This window comes from Euprymna scolopes, chromosome 14, assembly GCF_053919585.1.
Source record: "Euprymna scolopes isolate OS-2025 chromosome 14, ASM5391958v1, whole genome shotgun sequence".
In the NCBI taxonomy this organism is placed as follows: domain Eukaryota; kingdom Metazoa; phylum Mollusca; class Cephalopoda; order Sepiida; family Sepiolidae; genus Euprymna; species Euprymna scolopes.
The window spans coordinates 116,048,482-116,064,609 of NC_136495.1; positions in this window are offsets into that span (position 1 = coordinate 116,048,482).

The window sequence follows — 16,128 nt, forward strand, 5'->3', positions numbered from 1 at the left end:
GATAAAGTCAAGTATCATGGTGCAATTGTGCTTTAAGCAGAAACATTCATTTCGTACCTATCCATGTAATGTCAAAGAACCTACTGTTGATTTTATATGCCGGGCCGTTCGGCTTGTGCGGCAATGAAACTTCTAAAATGCACTTATGATGTTAGGCTGTATTGGACGTTAACTTCAGTCAAAATAGCCCGTTCCTTCTTTCATCGGATTATTTATCGAAGACATTCCGATGCAATCGAAAATATTCTGATACAAAACCTACCTAAGAATGCATGAAATACTTTCGTGTGAAATTTCATAAAAATCGGTCCAACCGTTTTCGAGTCCATAAGGGAACCCTCTCTCTCTCTCTCACTCATACAAAGTTCCTTTTATGTAATATTATGTATAGTAATTAAAGTATATTGATTGATATACAATGATGCTTATATATATATATATATATACTAACAAAAGTACCCGTCGTTGACTGGGTTCAAAAACAGCCTACAGAAAATGGACTATGATTTATGAAAGTATGATAGGTTATGAAAAGGAAGGATTGTAAAGAGATAGCTTCGAATTTGGGGAAATCAGAACCAAAGCAAAATATGATGGAAGTAAAAGTAAAATAGATAAACCCCATAATTTATTATACCATACTTGTTCACACTGAAACTCTTATCACAATATTCTGTGGATCTATATTAAAAAACCTTGTTAAACTTTGTGACATATTTCCATTCTATGGAGGTCAGCGCGAACGAACATCTCATAATTTTTATACCATATTTCTTCAAACTGAAACATAATTATCAAAGTATACTTACGCAGATAGATATGAAAAGTCTTTATTAAAGTTTGTGCCTATTTCCATTCTATGGAAACCAGGCGCGACCCCACAATTTTATTATACCATCCCTATTTAAGTTAAAACATACTTATCAAAGTATTATTATGTACATCTATATAATAAAACGCTTATAAACGTTTTTTTTTTCAATTTTTCAATTTTTTATTTCTATACTTTGTGGACCAGGCGCGAACGCAGACCCCACAATTTTAATGCACCACCGTTCTGCCAGATCAAACATATCCATTTCTGTGTCTCGATACATCTTCTATCATTATATGTAATCAGTTTTTTAAAATAGTCAACCATATAGGAGTGTATTCGTGACCACACACACACACACACACACACACACACACACGCACACACACGCACACACACACACACGCGCGCGCGGCGCGCACGCACACACACACATTCAGCTGTATATTATATATATATACGTAGATTGTCATATAATGATTATATTACTCTGACTGACGTTAAAAGCATTTAATAAGAATAAATGTTTAAATTCAGCCGTATCTCTCGCGGTTGACGGTAGCCGAATGGTTCCGGTCCTTGCTAATGAAGCCAGACATGACTTCTGTTGCCGGGGTTCGAATCTCTCAACTTGCGTTAAACGTTACACCCTGCATTGATGATTCCCGAAAGGATGAAACACTAGCGTCTATAGATAATTATTATAGTAACTAATAATAATAATAAATATATATATATATATGTTATGATTTAATTTGTTGTTAAGAGTTATCCCCCTTGGGATTGACATTCATAATAAAAGCGCCCTCTGTTTCATTTTCCCGCTCGATCCTTTCAAGAGCGTACGTGTATTTTACAGTTAATAAAACCTTTCTAAAAGGCAATTCTTTACTTACTGATATTATTCATTTCAATTTTATTAACTGTAAAAAAAAAAAAAAAAATAAAAAAAAATAATGGATCGAATCTTACGTCCCGACAGATTCGAGGTGGAACCTGCATGCCCTAATTCCGAAAAATCCTATAGGCATTGGAAATTAACCCTCCAGAATTATATCCGCTCACATAATAACGGATTAATCGAAAACACTTCAGATAATTTCTTTGCCTTGATCAATTGTATTTCAGCCTCTGTTTTCGATTTAATAAGCGATAAAACCGACTACGATAGTGCATTAAGAACATTGGACGCCGCTTATTTAAAACCTGAAAATATTGTTTATAATAGATATCGATTGATGACGACGAAGCAACAAACAACACAAAATATAGATGCCTTCATACTACAATTGGAAATGCTTGCCAAAACATGTAACTTCGAAGCGGTTTCTGCTGAAGAAAACAAAAATCAATACATTCGGGAAGCTTTCATCGGCGGAATTTCTTCTTCGTCCATCCGACAACGACTGTTAGAAAAACCCATCCTGACTTTACAAGACACATATGCCACGGCCAGATCTCTTGAACAAGCAGAAAAGCATTCGATAAGCTACGCAAATAACTTTACTGTAGCAGCTACAAATAATCCTTCGGGCTACAATCGTATAGCTGTGACTAAAGAAAATATGCATCCAAAAGGGGTTTGTTTTTTCTGTGGAAAATCACGTCATCCTCGATATTTATGTCCTGCACGAAACGCCGAATGTAAAAAATGCAAAAAAAATGGTCATTGGGCTAAAGTGTGTAAATCTTCTATTTCTAACACTCATACTGCTGTTCTTTATGACGACTCTGACTACCCCTCACCTTCTCTATCCTGACTAGGAACTAACTCCAAAGATGTCACATTCACTCAATGCCAAATTAACGGGCACTTCGTGAACGCTATGGTGGACTCCGGCAGTGTAAAAACATTCATTAATGAAAATACTGCTAAAAAACTTAAACTCTTCACAATACCTAAAAACAAAACTATAGCTCTGGCTGCTTCCGATCAACATGCTAAAATAACTGGCGAAGCTGTCGTGGATTTAATACTGAAAGATAAAACCCATTCTGGAATAACAATTGAAATCATTGAAAACCTTTTCATTGATTTAATAATCGGAAAAGATATTTTAAAAAAATATAAAAAAGTAACACTTAAATTCGACGGTCCTAGAGACAAACTTATAATTGGAGCTATAAACACGAATAATTTTTTTCCTACCATAAACGTTCCACCCCCTCCTCTCTTTTCTAATCTTTCTCCTCATACTACTCCTATTGCGACAAAATCCCGACGTTACACTTTTGCCGCCAACAAATTCATAAAAGAAGAGACTGCTAGAATGTTGAAAGAAGGCATAATTGAACCTTCGATATCTCCGTGGCGAGCGCAAGTTCTTGTAACTTCGAATGAGAATCATAAGAAAAGAATGGTAGTCGACTACAGCGATACCATTAATAGATTCACGGAACTAGACGCTTACCCAATGCCTAATATCAATAAGATGGTAGACGACATCGCTCAATATAACATCTTCTCTACTCTCGACCTAAAATCTGCTTATCACCAAATACCTATAAATCATGCTGATCGTAAATTCACTGCGTTTGAAGTAAGTGGCAAACTTTTTCAATTTACTCGTCTTCCTTTTGGCGTCACCAATGGAGTAAATGCTTTCCAGAGGAGCATAGACTATATTATAGAAAAAGAAAATCTAACCGATACCTTTGTGTATGTTGATAACGTAACTATATGTGGAAAAAATCAAGAAGAACACGATTACAATCTTCAGAAATTCTACAAAATTGCTAAACAATATAACATCACTTTAAATGAAAATAAAAGCATAATTTCTTCTAGTTCTATTACTCTACTCGGCTACACCATAGAAAATAATCAAATAGCTCCCGATTATCAAAGACTAAAACCATTACTCGAAATGCCACCTCCGCTGAATCTTAAATCTCAAAAAAGAATAGTTGGAATGTTTTCCTATTACTGCAAATTCATTAAAAAATTTTCTGATAAAATTTTATTACTAAATCAAAACAAAGAATTTCCACTACCTCCATCTGTATTAAAATCTTTTCAAACATTGAAAAATGATCTAAAAGACGCCACTTTAATAACGGTAGATCCAAATAAAGAATTTGAAGTAGAAACGGACGCTAGTAACTATTGCATTGCTGCAACACTAAATCAAGAAGGTCGTCCTATTGCATTTTTTTCAAGAACTCTCAATACTAACGAAATTAAGCACCATGCAGTAGAAAAAGAGGCAGCCGCTATTGTAGAAGCTCTCCGTAAGTGGCGACATTTTCTACTCGGCAGGCACTTTAAAGTCATCACAGATCAGAAGAGCATCAGCTTCATATTCGACAATAAAAGAAAATCAAAAATTAAGAATGACAAAATATGTCGTTGGCGTATAGAATTATCCCAATACAATTTCACTATAGTTTATCGACCTGGACCTGAAAATATTGCTGCTGACACATTCTCTCGCATCTCTGCTCTTACTTACAATCTACAAGATCTTCGTGATTTACATAAACAATTATGTCACCTGGTGTTTCAAGACTAAGCCATTTTATAAGAACGAGGAACCTCCCTTTTACTTTGGATCAAATTAAGAATATTACTGACTCTTGCTCATCCTGTCAATTACTGAAACCCAAATTCGCCAATACCAATGGAGGGACTCTCATTCAAGCCATATTACCTTTTCAGCGATTAAATCTTGATTTTAAAGGCCCTCTACCTACTTCTATACATGGCAACAAATATCTACTTACTCTAATTGATGAGTATTCCCGTTTTCCTTTCGCCTTTCCTTGCAGAGATATGACAAGCAAAACCATTATCCACTGTCTAAACAAACTCTTTTCAATTTTTGGTTTGCCTGACATGATACATACTGACCGTGCTTCTGATTTCTTAGCAAGAGAAATAAAGGATTTTTTACACAAAAAAGGAATTGCTACTTCTAAAACAAGTAGATATCATCCTGAAGGTAATGGACAGATTGAAAAACTCAACGGTACCTTATGGAAGGCCATTCAAACAACATTACATTCTAATCAAATGAAACTACCTTATTGGGAAGACATACTACCGGGCGCACTTCATTCAATTAGATCATTACTTTGTACTGCCACTAATATGACTCCCCATGATAGACTATTTAAATATAGTCGTAAATCTGCTTCCGGAATTTCAATTCCTTCTTGGGTTAAACCAGGCCCAATATATATTAGAAACCACACTAAAACAAGTAAACATGACCCTCCTGTAACGCCTGCCACCCTAATAGATGTCAACCCCCACTACGCTTATGTTCAACTACCTTCTGGTACTGAAACCACTGTCAACGCTCGAGACTTAGCTCCAAACTCATCAAATGAAGAAAACTCTAATAATAATCCTACTACTTCAGAGACTTTATTTGAACCTTCTACTAATGAAAACATTGGTCATGAGGAAGACAAAAATCAATCGTCTGATCTTGAAGAAAATCAGATTTCACTAAAAAATAATACTGAAAATCAGCATTCCTGCCAATCTGTGCGGAGGTCGTCCCGAGTTCGACAATTCCCTAGTAAATATAAGGATTTTGTGACTAAATACTGAAAAAACTGCAGTTTGGGTTCATATGTTATTTGTAAATAAAATGATTCTTATGTGATTGTAAAAAAAAAAAAAAAAAAAAAAAAAAAAATTGTCTATAATTAATTACCCCTTACTTGAATACTTTAGGACGGGGAAAATGTTATGATTTAATTTGTTGTTAAGAGTTATCCCCCTTGGGATTGACATTCATAATAAAAGCGCCCTCTGTTTCATTTTCCCGCTCGATCCTTTCAAGAGCGTACGTGTATTTTACAGTTAATAAAACCTTTCTAAAAGGCAATTCTTTACTTACTGATACTATTCATTTCATATATATATATATATATATATATATATATATATATATATATGCCTTGTTAGTAATAGTAAATTACTAAACAATCTAACCGTAGAGGAAAATTGTAAAGAATTAGTTTCGTATTTTTAACCGATGTAAATCCTTTTTAGATAAAACCTACTTAACAAATTACCGAAAATAAATATTGGATAAATATAGTAGTTGTAATAATAATAATAATAATACTAATGATAAGTAATTTCTTTGTAGAAGTTTTCAAAAATTCAAAACACTTTAATTCATACTTTGAATAAAACCAGTTAAGTTTTACAATATGAACAAAGATGGCTGCCGGGAAAAAAACACACGATGTTGAGTCTTCAATGGATCTTTTTTTTTTCTCCTTACAGCGTTATATTCTCATGCATTTTTTCTATCAGAGTAAAGAATTTCGAATTTTTCTGAAGAGTATACGCACGAAAAGAGACGATATTTCTGAAGAGTATATGCACGAAAAGAGACGATATTTCTGAAGAGTATATGCACGAAAAGAGACGATATTGACTGCTCGTTTCTGCATAACGAAACAGATCTGCAAAAACGTACGGAAATTTTAACATGGCGGAGGAGTTGTTTTACATGAAAAATAAATATTTGGATCTTGGAATGTAACCATACTGTTCTTTTTATATGTGCTCTGTTGTTTTATTTAACATACATTGAGCTTCTAAACATAAAGGATTGTCATACACAAAGAGTAAAATATAATTGAAAAAACATATTTTACCAAAACAGCACACAGACTCACGCGCGTACACACACACGCACACACACAGACACTGAACACACACACACACACACTGAACACACAAACGCACATATAGTATAGAGTGGAGAATACTTTTTTCTACATTAAAAAAAATATAAGTTTCGTTTATTTTTCATTTTCGTCTTTCAGTTTTATTCAGAATAAGTTTTAAAACACACCCAATATGAAGAAGGTTAACGTCATTTATTGCTAGTTGCAATATTATTAAAAAACAAAACTCAGTTATCTGCCCTTTTAACCTAAGGAGAGACTTTTTTTGTCCTTTTTTTTCTAATACATTCCTGATCCAAAATTTAAGACTACTCGAAAATCTTTTAAAAAGTAACCTTTTTTAAAAGATAGATTTTAAGCTCTTTCCTCTTACGGTTTCCAATACTACAACCTAAAAGGTTATGGGGAAAAATTACATTCCAAAAATTTAATTCAAAAATTTATATTTTTATAAAATGAGGCATTTTACACTTGATCAAAATTTTAAGGCCAGGGTTATAAATTGTTTTTTTTTTTTTTTTTTTTCAGTTATAGATTAGTAATCACTGCGTAAAGGTGTCACCATGCCTAAAGCAAGCAAACTTACCAAAGTTGAGCGTGTTCGAATTCTAGATTTCCATAAGTAAGGTTTGTCACAACGAGCGCTCGCAGCCAAGGTAAATCGCAGTAAGAATTATGGAAAAGCAAAATCCACTGGTAACCAAAAAAAAAAAAAAAAAAAAAAAAAAAATTCTCCTGCATTGAGTAGGAAAATAAGGCGGGTTGTGAAAGACAGGGAACTTTATCCGAGTTAAATTAAGGCAGTCACAGATGTTGATTGCAGTCCAGTGAACATCTGACAACTCTTAAAACAAAAAGGCATGGTCAATAAAAAGAGTAAACCAATTTCTTGCCTGCTTCCACGTCACAAAGTGGACCGCTTAAGGTTTGGTTTGGGATACTAAACATGGGGCGTTGAGAAGTGGAAGGAAGCCCTGTTTTCTGATGAGAAAAAAATTCTATCCGTATAGTCCTGATGGCTTCCAACGATATGGGCATAACGAAAACATGTCTCCTGAAATTTTCTCCACACGTCATAATGGTGCACTTAATCGGCTGAAAATTATATAGAAATCTGCTCTCTCGGAACAGATCAATTTTTTTTAGAGTCGTAGTGAAGACGGTGCTGCTTTATGGTTCCCCAGTATGAATTTCCAGCAAAATAGCTTGAAAGTAAGTTCGATGAAATTTATACTAGAATGCTCTCTCTCTTTATATATATATATATATATATATATATATATATATATATATATATATATATAATTTTATTTATCAAATATTTTAATATTTGATAAATAAAAATAATAAAATAAAAAAAATACATCATGTCAAAAACGTGGGATGATGAAAAAAAAATGTGAACAAAAGGGAGATAATTTCTCTCTCTTCACCGCTTACGAAAGCGAAAATTAAGAATTCAAAAATAAACAATGGTTAAAAATCTGCTTACATATCGCTAAAAAATAATTACAACAGACCCTATCTATCTATCTATCTATCTATCGCTCTCTTTCTCTTTATCTCTCTTTCTCTTTATATATATATATATATATATATATATATACTTTTATGTAAAAGTCACTTTGTGTGTGTGTGTGTGTGTGTGTGTTTGTGAGTTCCTTCTTTATAGGCCCTGAAAAGGCTTAGCCTATCTTTTGCAAATTCTACACAATGGTAATTTATATGTCTGGCAGTGTTCTTAGATATGTTTCATACAGAAATTCGCCCGATAATTATCGAAAACCGAAAAAATCCGACCCTAAAAATAGTTTGCTTTTTTTATAGATCAAAAATAATTTTTACTGGGGAATATCTTAGATTGCACATGCAAGGGAGATAATTCGATCTCAGCAAATAATTTCGTCTTAGAAAAAAAAAACAATAAAAAAGAAAAGCAGATTTGTTGGCAACTGGAAACAAAGCTCAATGATAGAGCATTCGACTGTAGATCGAATGATCCCGTGTTCAAGCCCGGGTATACAATCACCATTTTATTTTAATATTTACTTACTAATGAGTTCAGTTTGCGATAAAAGAGGAGGTACCATTTAAAATCGCCGCAAATCATTTCTTTGTTTACATATTTTAAAACTAAACATTAATCAGAAGTGAGTTACCAGGGCATTCATCGTCAAGCCCAAATATCAGCTGACGTGATATTGTAAACAAACACAGACGGAATTTGATGAAGGACATTATCATTATTATTTTTTTTTTTTCGAATTAGTCCATCAGGCAAATTATTCCTCGCGATATATAATATTCAATAAAGGTTTGATTCTATAATAATACATACGCAATCTGCATAAATTAAAAATTAAAATATCATGTTTAAGCGTATCGTAGGACCGAGCAACGACGGGCGTCTAGCTAGTATATATATATATATATATATATATATATATATATATATATATATATATATATGTATATGATAATTTAAATGACTTATTCTGATTTTGAGACGGCCATTGCTATCTACCAACATCCATGATAACATCTAAAGACACGTGTCTGCGTGGATATTGAATGCTCGAATTCACAATTTGACGAACTTGCAGAGTGGAATGTTTTGAAATAGGCGGAAAGAAATGATGCTTTCATATGTAAATGAGACAAATAATACGCAAACTCCAAACAAAATACTCGAAGCACGTTTAGTTATCGGCGATGTTTTTTATTTTTTTTATTTTTATTTATTGTTTTTACTGCGCTGTTATTTTACAGTAAATTAAGCAGGTTGAGCTAGGATGGACATTATTCAAACAAAGGTTCTTTCGCTCGTGTGGAATTCTAATTATAAAGTGAGATGCGGAAAATAAAATGGGTATCGCAACTGTTGTAGAACGCAAAATGCAGATAATCTAGTTACGCCATTCAACATTGTAAACGGACATAACAACCACGGATATGAGAATCACGGACATGACAACCACGGATATGAGAAACACGGACATGGCAACCACGGACACTCTTTCAAACAAACATGTCGGCTAATATTATAATGATTATGCCCCCCCCCAAGAAAAACAAAAATAAAAAAACAAAAGATTAAATTATCGCTTGTCGAAATTATGCTTCTGTTGTATTTCTTTTATGTTAAAAAAAGGCGGAACGCTGATATATATAAGCATAACATTATATCTTTATTATCTATGACGATTATGGATGTTTGAATGACGAATGGATGTTTGGATGTTAGGAGAGAAGATAGACACACGGGAATTCGACGGGTTGATTCTGCTCGAACCCAAATCGTCAACCAACAAGATAACATTTTCGGTTTTTATTATATAAGCCTGTGATCCCCGAACGCCCATTTTGGGATAGTATTGTCACCAAGTGTGTTTTATTCGGCCATCGTCGTTCAGTTGATTGACCTGACTTGATTGCACCTGTGTGAGTTTTTTTCTGAAAATGACCTTCCAAACATCACATTTTTAATTTTTCTTTTTGGCAATTTCAATTTTGCTGCTTTTACAAGCAAGTGCCAGTCAGGTATATATTTTTCATCCAAAATGACCTTTTGTTGCGTTGCGGAAATGCATACATTGATTCTATATATCTTTGTGACGTCAACACACCGGTCAGACGTGTGAATTCCATGCACATACTTCCAACGCGCGTCTTGGCAACACAAGTTCCAGATTTTCTCTGTTGACATCCATTATTTCTATTGTTCCATTATTCCCCATTACAATGGACAATTCCTGCATTCCTGGAACCGTATCTAACTCACATGTATTCATTTTAACTTCTAGCAGCTGTGTTCGCTTTCAACATTCTCTTACAATAATAATATTCGATCCTAATTACTTCGTTTCTAACTAAAAACCTGGAATTGTCCCCTTCAATATACCACATTTTTGGTACATTTGATAATTATTTTATTGTTCCTACAGATGCACGCTTATTAAAAATGATTTCTCTGCACACGCAGCCTAGGTATTAAGATGTCAAGTTCATAATGTTTATTCAAATAACTTTTTGGTTCATTGAATAATTATTTATTGTTCTGGCAGGTGCATACTTTTGTCATAAATGATTTCTAGGTACACTGGCCTAGATATCAAACACTTCACCAGTTTCGACGTATATGCTGTATTAGAGAGTTATCACACGGGTATATATTCCAGTTCATATTTACTTGAGGTATCAGTTTTTATAAGAAGAATAATATATGCTTCATACCTTTCTTTTTTCAAGAGTTCTTCTATCTTCACTGCTAAGCTCTGTGATGAAACACAAAGTGACTTACACCGTAACCAGTTGAGATCTCTTTTCTTCCTTCTTTTGTGAAACAACGCTTTATATTTTTAAAATATAAATTTATTTCAGTTGTCTCAAATGTTCTTCACAGCGTCTGCATTTCGTGTCTACATGCTTGTTCTTTACAGCCTCGCTTCCTGGCTTGAAGTACGTCTGTTCACTCTCGTGATCAAACTCCAACTCTTCAACTGACTAAACTTCCCGACCTCCTGACCCCAGTACCGGTGATGTAAGCGATTAAAAGACACGTCTTCTTAACGTGACCTCCTCTGTCAAGTATGTCTGCTCAAGGTTATTTTGTCTATTTAACCTAGATAATTTATGTAAACATATTCAGCTAAAACCCATTGCTACACTTTATTCTATAAACAATAAATAACTTTCAACATAAACTATTTTAAGAATATAATTGAATAGATAGATAAATAGATAAATAAATAGATAGATAGATCGATAATAACTAATTAAATTTTAACAATGTTAATTATCTAACAATACCCAGATAATACCATAGGTTTAATTCTTTACGTACGCAAGTAATTCGCCTCTCAGATGTCTGTTTTTCTCTTTTTAATAGACGGAAGTCAATGAAACCACGCGACTTCCGAACAGAGATTTTTCTATCTTTTATTTTCTGACAACAATTCAAGCAGAAATGTGTACAAGGTGCCCATCACCAATGAGATGCGGGAGTATACAACGTAGCTAAATGTTGCAAGACGATCTATTCGTCTATCGATCTTCTCTCTATCTTACACACACGCAAATAACCCATCCCACATATTTTTTCTGTGCATGTTCTTCTTTTCTTTTATAGATCAACGTCAGCGTTCGAATGATTTTGTCAGAAAACGATCCATAATAAAAGTTACCGACGAGTGAATAATGGTTTATATAAGCATCTGAAATTGAAAACACGATATATTCATATTCTATCTAGCGTCGCTACAAAGTTGAACAAAATATTTTAGAAAATATTTCTCCAAGGGATAACAACTGGAATACACACATTCTAACTTCGATGAAAAAAAAAATAGCATTTGATCTATAGGCTCATGCGACAATAGAAAAGATAATTTACCATATTCAAAGCGTGCTAGATGTTTTGCGCATCGAGAGACCATTTGTCAGAGTTGGGGGAATAAATTTATGCTTAGATTTGTGGATGTTATAGTTGTTACTAATACGAACACTTTCGCATTCACTGCACAGACCGTGTTCGTCCACTCGTTTTGTCGGTTTAAGTTTGTTGTTCGATTCAGTCCGTGATGCTGTTAGTCAAACTCCGGAAAATATATCTGCTTATTGTGAGCGAAGTTTCAGTGGTAATAACTTTTGCAAAAACTCTTAGTGAGTAAATAATAATAATAATAATAATAATAAAATTGTAGTGTTGGCTTATGCCACACCAAACTAAATAATTGAGAAGGGTCAAGGAGGATGGGAGCCCCGGAGAGAGAAAGCACTAGTCAGATCTCCACTTGATGAGTAACGAAAAGGACTTGGACATTGGAGAGGCTGATTGCCACTCAAATTAAAGTGAAGACCAATCGTCGCTACCAACGATAGATCAATGATAAATAGCTGTTGCGATAACGCAAACTAATTTGCAAACGTTATCGAAATAGGTGGAGAGTACTGGAAATTTGGGGAGACTTGGTGTCACTCAGACTCCAGGAAACACCATGGGTTGTTCTCGAAGAGAAATCTTTGATAATGGCCTGTATGACTACTAATTGTGAGCAAATAATAATAACAACAATAACAACAACAGAACTTTAATGGTGTAACTAAGTAAACAGATCTACAACCCCCTTAATAACCGTGGTCAATCCCCCGGGGGAGCAAAACGGCTGCCGGAAAGTGACAACAGTGATCTATGTGCTGCTATACTCTGAGGGAGGTAAAAAAGAACAACGAAAAAAACAAAACAAAACAAAAAACCAAAAACAAAAAGCCTACAACAGATTCACGTTAAATTTTCTTACTTTTTTGTTTTTGCTGGAATGGAACAAGGCATGAACCTGTTATTTGAGAGATTCCAACTGAGAGAATTTTTAAGGATTCGAACCACCTCTTTGAACACAATTGTTGCACTTGGTTCGCCGAGTATATTCTCCATGTAATCTTCGAAAGATTGTCACTCATATGATTACCGGAATAATGGGAATCTTCCTAAGGTTCCAGTTTCTTTTTAGGTCGTAATAAGACTTTGGCATTTATTTATCTTCTCTCGCTTAGCTCTGTTTAAGTCAGTATTATTAGGTACACTGACTTGAACTAGGGTTGCTAATTACTCCCTATTGTCCCATATCACTGTCAGGTTTAGCAGACCCATTTTCTAGGCACATGGTTGCAGGGATTGCATAATCATGAATAATTAAATGCTTAAGGGCGTACACAATTTCAGACAAAATTGGCAAGTTTAATTGTCAAGTTTAATTGTCAAGTTTAATTGTTAACTTCAATTGTCAACTTTAATTGTCGAGTTTAATTGTCAGCTTTAATTGTCAAGTTTAATTGACAACTTAATTGTCAAGTTTAATTGTTAACTTCAATTGTCAACTTTAATTGACAAGTTTAACTGTCAACTTCAATTGTCAAGTTTAATTATCAACTTTAATTGTCGACTTCAAGGAGGAAGCAATGGAAACAAGGCATGAAACATGAAAACACAAAGCTGACACTAATTAGAGGTAAATATACAGAGGCATTTTTAGGGAGACTCTACACTGCGTATCAAATTATTAACGAGTTTACACTTTTTTTTAAAAATATTTAAGGAACGAGTGAATAAAAATCCATTAAACTTTGAGAAAGTACTTGCAATAAAATAAAAGTATTTAAAGCAGTATTAGCGAAACTATGGCAAAAGATAGGAATATCTGTTGATTTCAGTGTGCCAAGTTATTAACGAGGTTGATAAAAAACATAATATACCCATAACTTGTTTATTGAAATAATTTTAAAATATTAAATGAACTAGGAAAAATGCTTAGAACACAATAATTACATAGCAATTCATACATTGACGTAATTAGTAGAGGATATGCGATCCTTTTTTTATGAATGACTTGTAAAAGATGTTGGTTTACAGAATTAGCCAAATTTGTGATTTCGTCAGCAGTTATTTCTCTTGGAGAGCATCCCACAACTCAAATTTGCTCTTAAATTGGCGTCCACCTGCATAGAGGCGTCGCTTTATGATACTCCAAAGGTTCTCAATTTGGGTTCAGATCTGGTGAATTCGCAGGCCACTCCATCTTCCGTAGCCCAGAGAACCCCAGTTGTTACAAATACCCTTTGCTTTTGTTTGCTGCATACGAGGGGGGGCATTATCCTGCATAAAAATAATGGTTCTTTTGAACGTCAACCTTTGCTTCTTCAGCCATGGTTCAAAGTGCTCCTTCAGAAAAGCTATGTAAGCATTTAACGTCATTTTTACGCCTTCTAGGACTCTCCATGGGCCAACTAAAGTACCTTTTATAATCTCAGCCCAAATCATTATCCCACCACCACCTTGTTGGGACCTTAAACGTTGATGACGATGTCGCCCATCTAGGACCCATCCCTTGCTCCAGCCATCTGGGCCATCAAGAGTGACACGCTCTTCATCCGTGAACAAAACTTTGGAAAACTCCGTTTTCATGTTGCCCTTTGTCCATTTCACTCGGTTTTGTATGTGATGTTGCTTTAATGGAGGCTTTGTCACAGGTTTAACAAACTTTGCCACTTATTTCATAAGGCGGCATCGAGTACTTTTTGAGACATTCTTCAATCCGGCCTGCTACAAGACTTCTCGACTTGTCTGCCCAGGGTTCTTAACAACTTCGCGTTTAAGTTGACGTAGAGAACGGCGTGAAACAACTCTAGATTTACCTTTATCAGCTCTCTTACATACCTTTGTAGTATCCTTGACAAAGTTCTTCACAGTTTGATGGTGCCTTCCTATCATTTTCGATATTTCGAGGGTAGTTTTACTTTTTGCTAGCTGTTCTGTAATAGTACTCTTTTCAGAACTATTCAAACCATTTTTACAACCCATTTCATTGACGAAACAAACTGCCTTGTTAATAATTTGACAACTCAAATACCGTAGATTCAGCAATTACGATGGAAAGTTGTTTACATTGTGCGGAACAGTACGAAAATTTCACGGTACACGCATTTCAGCATGGCAAACGTTTCCGAAGCTTTTGATACGAAACTACCGGTAAGTTTCTAAAACAGGTAACAAAATGTTATCTCGTTAATAATTTGACACGCAGTGTATACACACACACACACACATATATATATATATATATATATATATATATATATATATATATATATATCACCACTACTGTTTATCATATCAACCATTCTACTCGATAGTATACTCAAAAGATGAAATGCCGAATACAGACTCAGAGAATTAGAAAAATAGATAATGTAGAGTACAGAAAGGCTGATGGTTAATGCAAAAAATAAACAATAAAGAACCAACTATTATAAGACGGTTAATAAGGCTGACCAAAGAACAAGAAAGCATACAAACTCATGAACATGTCTATAAAAGGACAATTTCATGGAGAAAAGAAATTGTTACCGAAAGCCACAGAAAATAACGAAATCGAACGGACTATATAAAACACAAGATAGACAAAAAAAGAAAAAACAAACAAAAAAATATTAGTAAATGTTGACTCTGTAGATAAAAAAAAACGAAATGGTAAACCACATCATAAGTGAATACAGCAAATTAACCCTTCAAAAAAGAATACAAAAAGACGGACAAGGTGTGTAAGGTAGTTGTTCGCCTGGAACTATGCAAACGAATGAAGGTTGACATTCAGAGTGTAGCAGAATTGGCAATAACCGGTGGGAAATAAAGAGCTTACTTCGGATACATCTGTTGTTGTGTTGCGTGCCAAGTGGAAGAGAGTGGAAGAGAGTTTCAAGATGGCGTCCATGGGTTTTTATTGGCGTTGACGCCATGCAGTTCTCGCAGAATCGCGTGTGCTCTCGCGCGATTATGCAAATATATAATTCCTGGCCGCTATAAATACAGGACGCTGGGAAGCAGTCAGGCAGTGTCCTGCAGATTGTGTGTAGGCGGTTCTTGCGGTTGGATTGTTCTTTGTGACGAACCACGAATCTGCGAGAAGTGAGTTTTCTTCTCCCTTTTTTTTCTGTCTCCTTCTTCTTCTTTCTCTACGGTCATTACAACCAAGAAATCCCTCTCTTCTAGAGATGGGAGGTGCAGGGCGAAACTGACTTTTTCCTATCTTTGTTCCTGATTTTTGCCTACTACATTTTGCTACATGGTACAAGCTTAAAACGGAGTTATCATTTGAAAACGAAAA